Raw genomic sequence first — 15563 nt, 5'->3', positions numbered from 1 at the left:
GATAATTACCTCCTATAAGACAGGATGGCATTATCTTATCTTCTATAAATAGATACTGATTAAATAGCTGAGGCACAAGAAGAAAATAAGACTAATAATGGTAGTAATAATAATCACAGCATACGTTGCATGTGTACATGACTCTTCATTCTTCTAAGTATTTCACATCTGTAATCTCATTTGATACCTTCCACAGTCCTATGCAGAGGGATATTATTACGCTGTTTTACAGATGAGAGACCCAAGGGCCTGAGAGCTTAAACTTCTTGAAAAACACAACACACATTTCGATCATTTCTACGAGAACATTATTTGCAAATGCCATAAAGTGCTGTGAACTATTGTGGCAAAACTGCTGAGAAGCAGAAGTACCTGTTCACCAAATCCAGTTGATCAAATGAATGACTTGGCATTATGAAAATTTAGTTTCCATTTATAGTTTAAGAATAAAAGAAGATACAAGCTCACATTGGTCAGAGAAGTAATAAAGAAAATATGCAACTGACTCTTGGAAAATATGCAACTGACTCAAGTCTATAGAACTAGGCTAAACTCAGCATCTAAAAAAATTAGCTTGTACAAGGCAGAAGAGAAGTTCCTGGCAGCCTCTGCTCAGAAGACTGTTACATAGTTTGTTAAATGTAATTCCGAGAAGCAACTTAATTCTTAAGAATAATAAGAAATAGAAATAATTTTAATGATTAGCTTGAGTACAGTAAAGAAATAAATACATGAAAAGTAAACTTAAACTATCAGTAAGGGCTTCCCTGGTGGTGCAGTGGTTGAGAATCTGCCTGCCAATGCAGGGGACACGGGTTCGAGCCCTGGTCTGGGAAGATCCCACATGCCACTGGGCCCGTGAGCCACAACCACTGAGCCTGCGTGTCTGGAGCCTGTGCTCCGCAGCAAGAGAGGCCGCGACAGTGAGAGGCCCGCGCACCACGATGAAGAGTAGCCCCCGCTCACCGCAACTAGAGAAAGCCCTCACACAGAAACGAAGACCCAACACAGCCAAAAATAAATAAATAAATTTATAAAAAAGAATTAGTATTTCTTTAAAAAAAACTATCATTAAGAGTAAAAAATTATTTTATAAGAATAGAAACAACTAGATAACAGAAGGTTGCCCAAGTGCTGTCATGAAGAAACATGAAGAAAATTACAGAATAGATGGATAATTACATTAAATATGTGCAGGTTTTTTTCCCTCTTAAATTCTTCAGAATGCATTTAAAACTATTTTAACTTCTGGATAACAGTTACTTCTGTTGCTGCACTTCATTCAATGATATGTTATTTGTATTTACAAATACATAGATACAAGTCCCTGGAAAAATTAACAGGAGAATTATCAGTAACAAAACAAATAGAATTTAATCATAAAACTATGAGTTTATTGAATACAAACTGCCTGTCAAACCACATCAGTTGAAAACACGTTTCAATTCATCTGGATAATGGACCTCTAGTCTCCGTCTTCTGCTGAATAAACACTAACACAGGGAATCCAAAGATGATCCAAGTTGCTCTTTACTCATATCTACATACTGATACATACGGGGGAGGGCGTGGAAGGGGCAATGAAGAGGAAGTGAGCGGACCCAATGTACCATAGAAAACTGGGGCACACTTGGCAGTCTAGCTAATTAGTCCCCGTCACCATACAGAAGGATAGGACCTCATTTATCAAGGCTTTGGGGTGCCCCATGTGGGCATTCTTTCAGCTAGGAGACACTATCCCCCATCCCCAACTCAAATTTCTACCCTTTCTTTAGCAGTTAGGAAGTCCCTCACCACCTCTTGAGCCTTTGTGAGTTTTCGGTTGTAGCTGTTCCTGGCCTCTTCCTATGACTATGGGGTAGAAGGTGGTATTGCCTCTAGTCCTGAGTTTGAAAAAGGAAGAATGATTGCTTATATACCTATTCATCAATTCTATTGCAGGTTACATTATTCTTCATTAGTCTTACTAAGGCATCTCTGAAAATAAAAATAAAAAGAAATGTTGCACCACAAAGGTTCTAGTCCTCACTGGATCTACATGAAAAGTCTGTAACCCCACCTAACTATATTTTTAGATCTTATTAGCACTGATGAGCATCTGTCTCTTTTCTAACCTTGATCTGCCATTTGAAAGTCCTCTACCATCATGTAAACACAGAAAGGTGCTGTGATCAAATAATTCCTTCCTCAATTCCTGAGTTTTCCCAACTGAGGGAGTGTCCTCACCCCTCACTCAATGGTTTAAGAGTAATGAAACTAGGGCCAGGACATGTGCTGAGGTACCCTGGACCACCACAGGGAACTCACAGGGGTTCCAGAGGTATTTTAAATTTTCAGGGAAAATTTAAACGCAGAAACATCTGTCAGTCACCTGGAGAACTAATAGCTTGAAATAGTTCCCAGTTTCAACTTTAGATCATTCCTTTTCTTTCCATGACATCATATCTTTGCAAAACTGGGTTATTGACAATTGCTGTGATAAGAAGCAAGCAATGCACAAAAATCAGCGTGGACCAGGAAGTGAGGGAGGCAGAACATCCAGGCTCATTCCGGAGTGAGAAGTTGTGCAGGACTCAACGAGTGCTCAGTTGTGGAGGCAAAACCTTATTAAATCGTTTGAACTAAATTCTTAAGAATTGCCACTGGTAGTTATTTCTTTTGGCCAGTGAGGTGCTGTAAAAAACTACTGAGGTGCTAAGAGTATCATGAATTGAAGAAGTTTGAGAACCTCTGGATTAGGGTGTTTATTTGTGTCCTTAGGATTGGAGCTAAATCAAATCTTTGTGTGAAGAGAAATTTTGTTAAGAGAAAGAAAAAATTCAGCAGATTTTGAAAGCCATGAACTTCCGAATGAGCTCTAGAATTGAGAATTTATCCTATCCTTAATTCTGTTAGGACCCCAGGTAGACAGATAATTCATTATTATCAAGAGTGATATCATTTTGGTAGTGAGCCAGATAAACTAGGATTTTTCTTCCACTCCTTGAGGGTTGGCAAGTTACTACTACTACTATTATTATTATTATTATTAAGTATTGATACAGACACTAAACTTACACTAGCCATTAAATCCCAAGAAGTCTATTGACAGAATATTCTAAGGTCATTGGCTATTACAGTACTACTACTAGTTGTGCTACCTTTTCTCATCTTTCTGTTGTTTTAAAAATTCCACTTCTCTGTTCAGTCCCTGGGGCCGTTTTATTTCTAGCTCAAAAAACAGGAGGGCCATAAATGGTTAAAAAAATACTTATAAATTAGGTAAACATGCTTATTCAATTTTTGAATTAAGGAATTAAAAATAGCAGCTGAATACACATTTTATATTTCTAATCTCATACTTAAAAAATCATAAAAAGGAAGCTCTAATATTCTGACATTTTGAATGAGCATGTTTGTTAATGACACAAGGTAAAAATAGTGGATTTTAATGCATTACCACAGCATTTGTTTAGTATCATTGTGCTATGCTCCAGTCTTTTAAAACAACAAATTAATTATGTGTTCTAATATCCCTTGCTTATCACTGCCAAAGTGATATATCCTGAGGTCTTAGGGGACATGAAGAGATAAATATTAGTTATGAAAAGTTCTTAAGGCAGAGGGAAAAAGAAATTGAGATTGACAAAACTTACCAGTAACTCATTATTTTCATGCTAAGGTTACTAAAATGCTATTACGTCTTTAGGAGAGTTTGCCCTAATATTTAGCATCCAATTTCCTTTTCTGAATTTCCTTCATACCCAGTATGCTCCTCAGTGTTTGGACTCTAGTTTTAATTGTGAAAAAAGAAAAAAAACAGAAAAATAGTCACCTGAGTGTTTCTTAACTCCCGTAACTTTAGGAAAAAAGGCACTGTGAAGGTAAACTATTTAAACTTGTAAATGATTGACTATGCAGTTATGCTTTTACCTCAGACTTAATACTTTACACAGGGTAACATCTGCTTTTTAAAAAAATGTGGGAGAATGGTAGCTTAATAATAAAAGTGATTACTCCATAATTTTGTGAGATCAAATCCCTGCTAGAGAGCAAACTCATATCAACCTTGATCAAGGAAGAGCTGGCTTATTATGCAGTGTATACAAAGAACATCATCTCTAAGAGCAAAGTATGAATAAAATTAACTATGCAACTAAAATTAGGAACATTTGAAAACCGTCTTCAATGAAAAAAGCACAGTAACCTGCATAGTGCTGTCAGTGCAGTGTGACCCTAGATGAATGAACCAAGTTGAAAATTATGAGCTTTTCCTGCTTCTTGTAATGAACAAATGGCCATTACACAAGAGGATCTAGTTCTGTCAGTTATAGATACCGTGCCTGGGGACTCTCACTTGCTTTTTTTAATCTCAATGCTCTTTCCTCCATGTACTAAAGGAGACTAAAGTCAAAACCATGCTCTAGTGTTATAAAATGAAAATTTTCTGAACTTTAAATCTTGGTAGTAGGTGGTGGGAATGGAGCGAATGGTGACAGGTCAGGAGAAAGGAGAAAGCTGATTTCCAATGGAGGTAATCTGTGTCTTCTACCACATTCTAAATAAGTATATTGATTGGCTGCATTTTTGAATGAGAGTGTCATGCTTTCACTCAGCAAATATTGACAGTACCTACTTCATGTCTGGGTATCATTTGAAGACACCATAGACCCATGGAAACAAGACAAAAATTTTGTTTGGATGATGCATTCCTGTCATTTAAAAAAAAATTCTAGATACTTACCCAGATAGAAAAGGACATTTACCCAGTCAATATTGATATTCCTATGTAAATCCCTGTTTCCACTAATACATCAATCACTTTAGCTATTGATTTTGTTTGACATTCTTAGATCCTTAGTGAATTTTTCTCAGTGTCTCCTGTACAGTTGTATGAGCCATATAAGGAAAAATAATCACACTACTGGAACATTTATGTGATGTGCTTCTTGAGATAAGATATACCAGGGATTGTTAGTAAATCATCCTCACTAAATCCCTGTAAGATGAAAATTTAAAGATATGCTATTTACAAATATGAAGAAAGCCTTCAACCATGCCTGTGGTTTTTCTTCAGAAAAAGGCAAGTCAAGAATATCGAACACTGGGCTTTGCTATCAGATTCCTGGCACTTTGTGGCATGGTTGAGGTGAGATTCACTGAAGAAATATCCCCAATTATTCCATCCGCCTATTGCGGTTTCTCTCAAGCTTTGTGTCAGCTTCCCATTCATTGTCTTGAGACTTCAGGGTTTTCTTAATCTTGGATGAAGAAAAATTTGTTGTCATTGACTACTGGATAGTTATGTCTAGACATATGTAAGACCTTAACTCCTACAACCTGTCAATGGAAGTAGAAGAGTTAAAAGCAGAAAAAGAGCTGCATGAACTGTTTGTATATTTTGGAGATTAATCCCTTGTCGGTAGCTTCATTTGCAAACATTTTCTCCCATTCTGAGGGTTGTCTTTTTGTTTTGTTTATGGTTTCCTTTGCCATGCAAAAGCTTTTAAGTTTAATTAGATCCCATTTGTTTATTTTTGTTTTAATTTTCATTACCCTGGGTGGTGGATCAAAAAAGATCTTGCTGCAATGTATGTCAAAGAGTGTTCTGCCTCTATTTTCCTCTAAGAGTTTTATAGTGCCCAGCCTTACATTTAGGTCTTTGATCCATTTTGAGTTTATTTTTGTGTATGGTGTTAAGGAGTGTTTTAATTTCATTCTTTTACATGTAGCTGTCCAGTTTTCCCAGCACCACTTGTTGAAGGGGCTGTCTTTCCTCCATTGGATATCCTTGCCTCCTTTGTCATCGATTAGGTGACCATAGGTGTGTGGGTTTATCTCTGGGCTTTCTATCCTGTTCCTTTGATCTATATTTCTGTTTTTGTGCCAGTCCCATACTGTCCTGATTACTGTAGCTTTGTAGTATAGTCAGAAGTCAGAGAACGTGATTCCTCCAGCTCCGTTTTTCTTTCTCACGATTGCTTTGGCTATTCAGGGTCTTTTGTGTTTCCATACAAATTGTAAAAAATTTTGTTCTCATTCTGTGAAAAATGCCATTGGTAATTTGAAAGGGATTGCATTGAATCTGTAGATTGCTTTGGGAATATAGTCATTTTCACAATATTGATTCTTCCAATCCAAGAACATGGTATATCTCTCCATCTGTGCTGTCTTTGATTTCTTTCATCAGTATCTTATAGTTTTCTGAGTACAGGTTTTTGCCTCCTTAGGTAGGTTTATTCCTAAGTATTTTCAAATAAAACCAAATAAGCCAATCAAAAAACATCTAAATAGACATTTCTCCAAAGAAGACATACGGATGGCCAATAAACACATGAAAAGATGCTCAACATCACTAATTATTGGAGAAATGCAAATCAAAACTACAACGAGATATCACCTCACACCAGTCAGAATGGCCATCATCAAAAAATCTACAAACAATAAATGCTAGAGAGGGTTTGGAGAAAAAGGAACCCTCCTACTCTGTTGGTGGGAATGTAAATTGATACAACCACTATGGAGAACAGTATGGAGGTTCCTCAAAAAACTAAAAATAGAACTACCATATGATCCAGCAATCCCACTCCTAGGCTTATACCTGGAGAAAACCATAATTCAAAAAGAGACATGCACCCCAATGTTCATTGCAGCAGTATTTACAATAGCCAAGACATGGAAGCAACCTAGATGTCCATCAACAGAGGAATAGATAAAGAAGATGTGGTACATATATGCAATGGAATGTTACTCAGCCATAAAAAGGAAGAAAATAGTGCCATTTGCAGAGACGTGGATAGACCTAGAGGCTGTCATACAGAGTGAAGTAAGTCAGAAAGAGAAAAATAAATATCGTATAATATCGCTTATATGTGGAATACAGAAAAATGGTACAGATAAACTTATTTGCAAAGCAGAAGTAGAGACACAGATGTAGACAACAAACTTATAGGTACCGAGGGGGTGGGATGAATTGGGAGATTGGGATTGACATATATACACTACTACGTATAAAATAGATAACTAATGAGAACCTACTGTGTAGCACAGGGAACTCTACTCAATGCTCTTTGGTGACCTAAATGGGAAGGAAATCTAAAAAAAAGAGGGGATATATGTATACATATAACTGATTCACTTTGCTGTACAGCAGAAACTAACACAACATTGTAAACCAACTATACTCCAATAAAAATTAATTTTGAAAAAAGCAGAAAAAGAAAGGACATCTGTTTACATCTCTGCAAATGTGGGAGTCAACACTGTGACAGAAAATCATTTAAGCAGTTCAGTGCATGATGTTGCCTGCTAGTAAGTGTTATGAATGATCCCAAGACCAAGCCCTTTTAGCTCCTAGTTTTCTTTCCAGGGAGAACAGGGCCGCATGCAGATCTCATGTTTCCGTGTCTCAACATCGATTCCTCCTTTGGGACTTAGAGAACTCCAGACTGAATTTGTTCTATCCACCAGGGCCAGTTTTGTTTGTTTGGCTGGTTATTTTTTGTTCCTTTGTTTGATTTTGGGTTTTTTTGCCAGGAAAATCAGAAAACAAGCATTATGATTTATGTGTTATCTAAAGGTTCCTGTGGTGATCTTTAAAAAAGTGCAATAAAACTTTCATTCAATCACTGTTATTTTCAATTATGAGTACATTTTTACAGAAGCTAAAAAAGAAGGCAGTTGGTAAAAAGAACTGTTTTGCATCAAATCACGGAGTTAATTCCATGTGTTGACAGCACACTTTTGTTTTATGTCTTTTCATGCTCATTATTTATCTTCAATACATTGAGTTTCCATTCATTTCTCCCACCTACTATAGAGATTAGATAAAATTTCCTACATGTTTCACTGTTTCTTGGTGTTTTTTGTTTGTTTGTTTGTTTGTTTTACATTTGTTTAAAGGTAGCCCATCTTGTACTATATTTATCCAGGAAAGGAACCTGATGTTTCCCAGACAGACAGCTTATCTATAACCCAGCACTCCAAACACCAAAGCACTTTGAAAGTGGTGAAAGGATGTCTTAAAGGTTCATGAACAAACCTCGAAGACATCAGTTTAAGTTCAGGATATTTACAAGGTCCACCATGTTTTGCCCTTTGTGGCTCTAAGTTTCGGTGCACTCTTTGGGAAGTGATGTATATAGAAAGGAATATATTCTTAAAATTGCCTGAAGTCTGTATAATCTTTATAGCTGACATAGAATTCTCCTCTGAAGTTTAATACTTGATCCTCAAAACAATCATGTAAGGAAACAATGGAAAATATTAACTCAGTTTCAGAAATACAAAATTCTGCTCAAAAATGTGTCTTGCATATGCACACACATGCACGCCATGAATTAGAATCCAGGTATCTTGACCCTGAACATACTGATTTCGATCAGCAGCTGCTGCTAGACCATACTTTTTGGCATTTGCTGGCCGGCACAGTAGCCTCTAGGTGAGAGTATAATAAGCAAAGCAATTAAACTAAAATCTTTATTTCCCTTTCAGGGGTGGAGAATCTTGATGGCCATTTGGGCAAATCTTTCCACTTAGGGTCTTTGCCAAACAATCAAGTATTTTTGTTACGTTAATATATCAATGCTCTTCTGCCCCCAAGCTTAGAGTAGATTTTTGTTTTTTTCAGTTATATAAAACATTGTCTTCCCTTGGCAAACTTAAAACTGAAGTTTTGTAAAGATTGCTCAAGAGCTGCACTGGTCAAGATGATAGCCACTACCCCAGGTGACTTTCTCTTAATTTAAATTAATTAAAATTAAGTAAAAGTGGCATTCAGTTCCTCACTTGCACTAGCCACATTTTCAATGCTAAGTAGTAACGGTGGCTAGTGGATACAGTATTAGACAGCACAGAGAGAGAACATTTCCATCACAGCAAAAACTTTTGTTTGACCGTGATGTTCTAGAATCTAGAATGTGTACTTTTATGGGGCTTCAGAATAGCCTGAATCCGTTTGTGCCTGCAGAAAGCAGCATGATGCAGTAGAAGCGAAACGGTATTTAAAGCCTGGATTTAAATCCAGCTCCACTGCTCATTTTCATGCCTTGGGATTTCATGACTCACGAAGACTTCAAAAACCATCTGGGGGACTGACCCAGGGTTACTAAGTGCTTACTTTGCCAGATAAATGACTTTATTTATTTAACAAGGAAATTCCCGTCGATACACACAATCATTTTATTTTCCAAAGGCATTTCACTAGAATTCTTTACAAAGGGAGTGGCACATATTCTCAGAATAAAGGAGAGTTTTCCAAAGGAATATGGTTAGCTTTTGTTTTTTAATATGACTTTTTAAAAATCCTTACTCCATGTTTCATGTTTATTCTCACCTTCACAAGGACCAATGAGCAGTCTCTTGGGCCAGTACCAGGTCTCAGCCTGGCATTTGGAAACCACTGAACTCTGCCACTTGCCAAGGGCATGACCACCGATGAGTTACTTAAGTTCTCAGAAACCAGTTCCTTATCTTAGGATGGGAATATGAGCAACCATTTAGTGCAGAGGCATCAGAATTAAATACCGTGTTAGTAGAGCAGGGTCTGGTAATAGTAGGCATGCAGAAGACATCTGCTGTCACTCCTCTCCCCATTTGATCACACCCTTCCTTTTAATCTCCTGAATCATTTTACCTCATGCAGATCTTAAAAAATTGTTGTTCTAGCTACCCATAAATCTTTTCCCTGGGAACCCATCCTAGAGAAAAACCAAGAAGGCAGAGCCACTGACGGTAAGAACGGGCCTGTCAAATAAGATAAACTAGAAAAGAAGAACCTGTTCCTACAACAGAGTGAGGGCACTTGTGAAAGATTGCTGTGTACTTGGTCCTTTCCCCGTCCTCCTTCCCCCTCCCCCCGCCCATGGAGGTCAGTCATCAAAGTTCTGTGACAATAATTTGTGACATCAACATGCCTAGAAGGACCCCTTTCTTGTATTAGCTTTTATTAAACAAAATAAATAGGCTTAGCAAGTGTGTCTCTACATGTGCAAAACACTTGACTTCTTACAACTGGAAAATCTTTTGCTGAATAATTCTGAAAACAGATGACCTTTCATGCCATCATTTAACTAACAAATTTGAGGCCATTTATTGGCATCATGTACGTTCTCTAACGAAGCCTAAATTTTTGTTTTATGACAAATAAAGAAGAGATTACACTTCAGACTAGAGAATTTTTGCTTATGTTGCATTAGCTCCAATTTCATTTACTTTCTCATCAGTGTATGTGATATGAGCACACATGGGCCAAAAACTGAGGGTTTTGTTTTTAGAATGTTTTTGGTCAAATATCAGGCCAAGGCCTTAATTATTAAAACTGTGAATTAAGAAGTGAGCAAATGATTTAGATTTCAGAAGACTAAATAACTTCCAAGGTCACATCCCTTTCTAAAGTTATACGATATATTTTTGTCTTTTTAATTTTTTAAGACTTCAGACAGCATTTCTAGTTTCACAGCAAAATTAAGACGAAGGTATAGAGATTTGCCATATACTTTCTGCCCCCATAACAGAGTGGTTCATCCGTTATAATTGATGAACTTGCATTGACACATGATTTTTTTTTTTTTAGATTTTTTTTGATGTGGACCATTTTAAAAATCTTTATTGAATTTGTTACAATATTGCTTCTGTTTTATGTTTTGGTTTTTTGGCCACAAGGCATGAGGGATCCTATCTCCCTGACCAGGGATCGAACCTGCACCCCCTGCATTGGAAGGCGAAGTCTTAACCACTGTACCACCAGGGAAGTCCCCCCATGATATGTTTTTAATCTTAGGAAGTATACCTTAAAATGTAATATTTGCAGAGCAGTTGGTCTTTGAAGGGTTTTTATACTGAGTAAATATAAAATATAGTAAAAATATAGCAAAATAATATAGTAAATTTTCTTTATGCGGGTAAGTATGGTGGTGGGTACAGTACCTTTATCTCCCTCCCACCCCATTTGAAATACAGAGGCAGAAAATCAAAATGCTTTCCCTAGGATTATACTCACATGCACACACAATATATACATAAATACATTTATATGTAGATGTTTACATATACATGTATATATGCACATAAATGCCATCTCCAGAGGCCTTTGTTACATATGATATGCATGTAGTCTTGCTACACCCTGAATATGGACATATGATATTAAACTCTCAGCCAGAATTATCACCTCAGTAGGAAACCAAAAATTATTTTATTTCATTTTATTATTTTAGCTTAGGGTAGAAGGACATGAAAATCAGCAGGTGGGTAGAGATTGTTTAGTTTTGTAAGTCATTTTAGTAATTTTTTTGTTTTAATTTTTTTTGCATTTATATGTTAACTCTTCCATTTGTTGTCTTTATGGTACATATCATCTTTATGAAATGGAAAATGCCTAGAGATCAGGCATTGTTTGGGATGTGCTTTTGGCATTGATAAATGCCATTACTGGTGCAGAATTGCACAGTGTTTAAGCACAGACCCACCAGAGTCATATTGCCTGCCTTTGAATCCTGACCCCATCACGCCATGGGCATGATTTTTTTTGTCCTTCTTGGGCCTTCCATTCCTCATGTACAAAAAAAATTAAATAGGAGATAATCAGTGAAATGTGCTTTGCACAGTTCCTGGCACAGAGTAACCATTTGATAAATATTGGTTATCATTATTGTTTTATAAAAATTATAACTGTTTGAAAGTAATACCATTATTATTTATCAGTTTGTTGGATATTTGTACTCTGATTTTTTAAAATAATTATATTGAAAGCCCATTTAAGAAATAAAAAATACTGGGAACATATTAAAAGGGCCCCCAGAGCTGAAATAAACAAAACATTGAGTGACTTTCCTGGGCATCAGTGAAAGGGATGCCAGGATTAGTTACCACTCAAGCCTATTAGGAAATTACAATTCAAGGACAAAGAAAGCTGTTTCCTCATAAAGTTAAGAACTTGGATGACTTCAGTCACCTGTTTTTGTAGAATAAGTATTAGTTTATTTGTCTGTTAAAACTGGGGAAAGGGCTGTAATTTGGTTTCTTCTTTTGGTGCTGATTTGGAATATAAACACAAAGGTGATCTTCAAGTGAGGGTAATCATTTCAACCTGATGATTGATAACTAGTTAGCATTATCGATAAACTATCAGAGTTGTGTATACAGACATGCACAAATGGCTTGGAATTTGACATTGAAAAATTTCAAATTGAAAGATACTACTGTACACAATACTGAACTGCTTTAGTTTTGATCTTATATTAATGTACATTATTTTTAGTTCTCAGTAAAATGTTGCTGGACATTCTTTCCAAAATGCAAGTTTCTGTAGTTGTGATTTTGACCACAGGACCAAGCTTTTGTGTTAAAGGGATTACTTTAATTCTAAGTGGCAGTAGCATCAAAGAGGAAGATCACTTTCAGGTATGGCTGAGGTTGGCTTTGTGTTATAGGAACTTCAGTCCCTGGGGTTCCATAAGGCGAAAGGACTAGTTAATTCTTTTTACTTACAGTGGAGCTAGTTCTAAACTAAAAGGCCAAGCAATGCAGAGAAGCCATATCCTCAGGTGAATCTGCTACCGATGAAGCAGAGTTTTTCATTTGTGTTTTGTTTTAGTAGTATTTTGTTTACTAGAAGTTTATGGAAATCATAATACCTCCTTCAACAGTAATTTTAAAAGCCTCATTATATTCTTAAATGTGACATTTACATTTTCTCAGAGCCCACATTATTTTTTTGGAAAAAAACAAATCATTACAACAGTTATCTTTGGATGGCTCTTAAAATTTTTCTGTATTTCCCGAAGTTTCTACAGTTAATATGTGTTTTATATTCAGTATATGTATAAATGTTAGCTTTTACAAGATCAAGTACATTGTGTATGTATTTGTTTGTTTATTTTCTATGTCTGTACTTCTGTGAACATGGGAGTAAAGAGTGGTGAGTAGAAAAGTTCCTCCTGGGGCGAATTCCTGGGTGTTGTCAAGCAGGGCTCCCAGAAGCATTTTTATGCTTCTAAATGCATTTTTTGTGTTGGGCTCCCAGTAGCATTTTTATGTGCATATTAAAAATAAGAACATACTTGTTCTCTAATGACTCTCTAATTTTAAAAGAGGTGGATCAAAGATGGTGATGAATGGGTGATAGTTTTGAGTCTAAGGGAAGAAAGACACCAGGATTTCACAATACCACTATCTTAATCCTACTGACAAACTCCAGAGGAGAATGTCTTTCTGGTTTTATAGCCAGAGAGAGTGAAGCACAGAAGATCAAAAAGTTTGCACAACATTCAGGAAGTAAGCCTCAGACCATGGCGTCTCTTCAAAGCACTAGTTCATCCAGCCACTTACCATCCTGAAATTTGCAATGCGTGATATTCAGAAGCAGCAGATACTTTGTGGCCTCTGATGCTTTTCACAGCTTCGTAGGATTAGAAATCTTCTCTCAATAAAATATAAACTTTCTTCTAATTAACTGCTGGTTTGGTAAAAATAAAGCGTGGAAAGGCCCTTTTCCTTCTGGTTTGGTAATAATAAAGCGTGGAAAGGTCGTTGCCTCGTGTGTTTCAAACACAATCTTGAAATGAACTAGGTTACAAAACGGTATTTTCAGGTGCTGCTGTTGGTTGAGTTTATTTTGCAAGAGGGCAAGAGGCTTTTCCCCATTTAAGTGCTTAAACAGTTTTCTGGATCCCAGTGAGATGTCTGTGAGGGTTTGCTTTTTGATTTCTCTCTTTCAGTTTCTTGCCAGTGTTTCTGGCTTCTTATTACAGAAAGAATGAGGGTAGAAATGAAAGCACTGTAGTAAATAATACAAAAGTAGCGGAAGGATGGCCAGAGACATAGGGAGTAGTTCTATCGTCATCCCTCCCTGGAAGAACAGGAAGTTCAGTGGTGTGCTACTGTACTGAGCCTCCTATCCCCACCTCCAGTGGCCAGCAGTGCAGGCTCAGAACTCCGCAAGCTTCTCTTTGAGGGAGGGGAGAGGCTGCCCCTGCCCCAGGGGCCAGAGTGGGTGGCTCCAGTTCAGCCCATGGTCTCGAGGGCAGGCTACCGACAAAGGCTTGGACAAAGATTCTGTCATTATACATTCGGTATATATTCAGAGATAATGTATTTTTTTTGAAAAATTTATTTATTTATGTAAGTATGTTTGGCCGCGTCGGGTCTTCGTTGCTGCGTGCGGGCTTTCTCTAGTTGCGGCGACTCGTTGCGGTGCACGGGCTTCTCATGGAACGGGCTCTAGGCGCGCAGGCTTCAGTATTTGTGGCTCGCAGGCTCCGTAGTTGTGATGCACAGGCTTAGCTGCTCCATGGCATGTGGGATCTTCCCAGACCAGGGCTCGAACCTGTGTCCCCTGCTTTGGCAGGCAAATTCTTAACCTCTGTGCCACCAGGGAAGTCCCTATTCAGAGATAATTTAAACCTTACATAATTTTGAAAAGAAAAGGATAGGTTATTTATTGAGGACATTTGCCACTGAATTGCTAGAAATAATTCTACTGTGACTAAAATGAGACGGTCTTGAGATATTTGGCAAAAACAATTTCTGGGTAGGTCAAGAGTGAAATATTTCCATCACTAAAATTATAACTAATTTTCTTTATGCTTTGACACGGAAAGAAAGCAAGACTGATAAATTACCCTAAATATTGTATATTCTAAATAAATATTTTATAGTGCTTGGGAATGAAATACAACCAAAGATAGAATTAAGTGTTTTAATACACATGCACATGCTTTTCAGTTTAGAGTGATTCAAGTCCAGTGTAATTCATGTGAAAAATTAAAAGACTTATTTCCAGGGATTGATTTCAGAATGATACTGTGCCTTGGCCAAGATGACTAAGTTCTTAGAAAATAAACTTTGTAGTCGGGAAATTATAAAGAATAAAATGGAAGCAAAGACTGTACCTCGGGAAAATATCTAGATTTCGTATTAGTTAAATTTTGGCCCTCTGAATGATCTCTCCAAAGAGCAGTGCCCCTCAAAAATGTAACTGTGGAACGAAGAGGGTGCAAAATAACACACGTTTCCTTTAGAGTGTGTTCCACCCCTTTTCTGCTTTATTTTTCCCACACTTTGAATTTCAAGATCTCTGTGTAATTTGATGATGCCCTTAACAACTGGTCTAATTATTGGCAGCAATCCATTTACTAACGTCATCCATATGCTGCCTGGGCCGAAGCATATTTCATGAGTGCTGTTGTAGGTCACTCAAGCCCTTTCCAGAATTGTTCATGAGTGAGTGAACCATTTAGTTGCAATATTCTCAGTTAGGGTCATGTCCGGAAGCTTTCTGTGTAGAATAATTCCATTCCCTTTTGATTAAAGAGTTCCAGCTAGCTAGATCAAGAAATATCCCGTGGAGAGTTTGGAAATCCTTCTCATGAAGTATTCATACTAAGAAACACCACGAAAGAGCTTTGGGCCTGGGTTTCTTACTTTCTTCCAAGCAGAATGTTCACAACTTTCCTTGCCTCTCCCTGTCCCTCCAAGACACGTCATGCTGACATCTTGCTCCTGCATCCTCGGCACAGTGTCACTGAGGTTGCTGTAACAACAGCACACACGGGGTAACATTCCCCCGTAACTACGGCGGCTGG

The 15563-nt window shown here is 37.3% G+C and overlaps 1 protein-coding gene across 5 annotated transcripts in view; it reads left to right on the top strand.

Annotated features, from left to right (window-relative positions):
* PDE4D (phosphodiesterase 4D) overlaps nucleotides 1-15563 on the top strand; it is a 1282340-nt gene that overhangs the window by 1061934 nt on the left and 204843 nt on the right. The window lies entirely within an intron of this gene.

Source organism: Tursiops truncatus, chromosome 3, assembly GCF_011762595.2.
Source record: "Tursiops truncatus isolate mTurTru1 chromosome 3, mTurTru1.mat.Y, whole genome shotgun sequence".
Taxonomy (NCBI): Eukaryota; Metazoa; Chordata; class Mammalia; order Artiodactyla; family Delphinidae; genus Tursiops; species Tursiops truncatus.
The sequence above is the reverse complement of the archived record's forward strand: the minus strand, read 5'-3'. Positions and strand labels throughout refer to the sequence as shown.